Raw genomic sequence first — 3255 nt, 5'->3', positions numbered from 1 at the left:
GTCTTGCCAATTTCTCCCCCCTTTTAAACATTTTTATGACTGCTTAAAGTTAATTCCACAATCTTTTCCTAGTATTACTCTAGTGCCTCTCCTGTCATTCATTATCAACATTGTCTTTTGTTACCTTCCTAAAAAGTGAACTGAATCATTTCACTCATTTTCGTGTAACTCTTTCTTTGTTCTCCATTGATTAGAAATGTTTTAGACTAAAACCATATGTGTATCTGTATCCACACACAAACTCTCACAGTACCTTTGCTTAAGCAGTTGTGCCATTCTGGGATACATATCTGATTTCAATTTTAAAATCACAACCATTTTCTCACAGGTTTCAAGGTATACAATAGTTGCTGCCAATTGTTTACATATTTCTTCTCAGTAATATAACTGCATTTCCTTTCTGTCCATATTGGCAAGCATTCCCCTAAATGTTTCTATACACATCAATGTTCTTTTTCAAGAAGAGATCTCATAAAGAACCACCTCATTGTTAGTTGTTCATTAGCAGTTCTTTTACTGACAACTTGGATGTATGCCTCTTAATTTTGCAAGTATTTTAAAATTAAAATGACTTCCAAAGCATTTAAAATACTTCTTCTGGCAATAATGTCTGCTTGGAAGCAGAATTCTTAACTCTCCTCCCACAGGTCTTTTCTTTTATGATTCCATACCCTTGGGGGTTTTCTTAATAGTCTGAAATTCCACACTATAATTCATGTTTGTTGAAAGACATCTGAAATCATTGACATGCCTCAGGGTCTCAGGATTAAGTAACTATCATCTCTGTCCTCATGTAATTGGGCATGCTTAGGTCCATCTCAGAAATTCCTTCTTTCTCTTTTTCCTCCTCCATCCCTCCACTTCCTCGTAGAGGAAATCCATTTATGGTTCAGACAAGTTTCTCGAGGGACACATTTTCATCCCTGTGGAAGTACCTCAAGTCAAACTTCAATAGATGAACAATATCTCTTTGTATACATGACAAAGAGGTAACCGTGAAAGCAATGTTGATTTTTATGAGATTCTAAGCAAGAACTCAACCACCCTGGAGAAAGAAAGATTCATGTCTGCTGCTTAGGCATTAAAAGTCCTTTAGTCTCCTGTATGCTAGACAGCTATAAGAGATATGTTGAAAAGTATAGGCTAATCAGCGCTGGCACTATTTCTCAAAAGGTCTTGGATCTTTGAGTTGGATGGCCCACAGAGAATATGTCATCTAATCTTCTATTCGATTCAGGAATCTCTGACGCAGCATCCCTGAGATTCATTCAATGTGCCATGAGTCCTTTCTGAAGGGGTGAGACCCTAGCTGGACAGCTCCAGTTGTTAAACATAGGCAGCTGTGAGCAGCCACGTGCATTCCCTGAAGCTGCTCTGATGTTTCATAATACTCATGCTCACCTTCTGTGCTCCTATTAGATGTTCTTGCCTTTTCAATTTAACAGTATTCATTAATTCCTATTTACAGCTTTCAGTATTGCACCTTGAGCTCTTCTCAAATTACTCGAATTTAGTTCGGAACTTAAGGCTCATGAAAATATAGCAAAACCTGAACTTTGGCACATGTTATCAACATCAAAGAATGCATCTCCACACCGAACTTTGAAATTCAGTGGCACTTTCAGTTTCAAACACTGTCCTGCTCTCATAAGGAATTTGATGAAGAATAGAATACACATAGAATACACACCTTTTCCCTCTCATTTTTAGATGCACCAGTGAAGAGCTAAACTATGTGCGTCAGGCCACACATACTGCTAGAGACACGACTGGGAATATAGCCCAGGAAACTTGGCTCCCAGCCTGGTGTGCTTCTTACCACATGATCATCCTTTCTGACAAATATAAATCCACGTAGTACTCCTCCTGCTGAAACATGCAGGAGGCAACACACAATGACCAACTAGACTAGTCAGTGTACGTTACGCAAGTTTAACTGAATAATGTGTAGTTTCTAAGATTCCTGTTGCCACAGACTGGGAATATTCCACATTTTGTTAAAGTTCTCATGACACAGGGTATTTGTGAGGGTCCTTTTGTTACAAATTGCCCTAATAGTCACATTCTTGGCTCTTGTCTTGCCAGACACAGGTTTTGCTCCAATGGCATCTTTCTAGGAAGGCACTTCTGACGGTTGACAGCTGCAGCTGCTGCTGTGACATTCTTCATGGCCTCGGAGCTGTGCCCTCCAATATGCTTCCTGAGAGGCTGGGCTACTCTTTGCTTAAAATTTCAACTCTATGCTTCTAAACCTGAAACAGATGTTATCTTGGCTGCTGTCATTTGTCATAAGCTTCTCTATTTGCATTCTATACAAGGCAGGTAAAAGGCAGGTAATTTGCTGCCTCTCTGTAGAGAAAGGAAAAAAAGGAGAGAGAGTGAAACAAGAGAAAGAGAGAGAGAGAGACTAAATATAAAAATTAGAGGAATAAAGCCACATGGAGACAGAAAGTGCAACCACTTGAGCATCTATTATCCCAATATCATATGCTATAGTTTGACTACTACTGATTTGCTTGGCATCTCTTTTGAATCATATTTGTGGCCACCCAGATTAACTATGTGAGCTGATCTTTTGAGTTAATATCAGCTTGCTCTTTTCAGCTCCCATGTCATTTACTGTCTTAAAAAAAAAAAAATGTACTGCTTGTTACTCAACCTTCTGTGTTTTCAAAAACTCACAGTCCCTTTTTTTTTCTCCTTTTTTTGTATGGGAACCAGGAACTAGAAAGCATTAAATGAGGAAAATTAACCAGTCACAGAAAAGGTGGAAGCTCAGAGAAAAAAGGGTTTGTCTTTTATGGTTTGTACTTTGTAAGCTGTGGGTGTGACTCAATTTCCTCACCACCCACATAAAAAGGTTGCCACCCAATCACTGTTTTTTCTATCCAAAACCCCTCCCCTTTGATTTTGGCTGAGAGAGACCCTAAGAAAGACTGCCCTTTCTGGACGTTGCAGACTGTGACATATAAAAGCTGTTAGCTGCTCCTGTAGCCAGCAGCACTCAAACCTTGCAGAGTTTTGCTCTGAGAGTTTGTAATAAGACACACTCCTCTTACAAGAGTTCATGCTACAACCTAGCAAAGAACTTTAAATTTTTGGAAGAATACTATATTCATTTTGGCATTGTGCAGAGGTAAGCTATTTAGCTCAACAAGTTTATTTTGCATGCATTGCTTTTAAAGTAGCTCACATTTTAATTTTTTTAGAAATGAGATTGGATTATTATAACTTTTTTTTTCTATCTGTTCTATT

This window comes from Monodon monoceros, unplaced genomic scaffold (genome assembly GCF_005190385.1).
Source record: "Monodon monoceros isolate NGI ecotype Baffin Bay Population unplaced genomic scaffold, NGI_Narwhal_1 Super_Scaffold_14, whole genome shotgun sequence".
NCBI lineage: Eukaryota > Metazoa > Chordata > Mammalia > Artiodactyla > Monodontidae > Monodon > Monodon monoceros.
The sequence above is the reverse complement of the archived record's forward strand: the minus strand, read 5'-3'. Positions refer to the sequence as shown.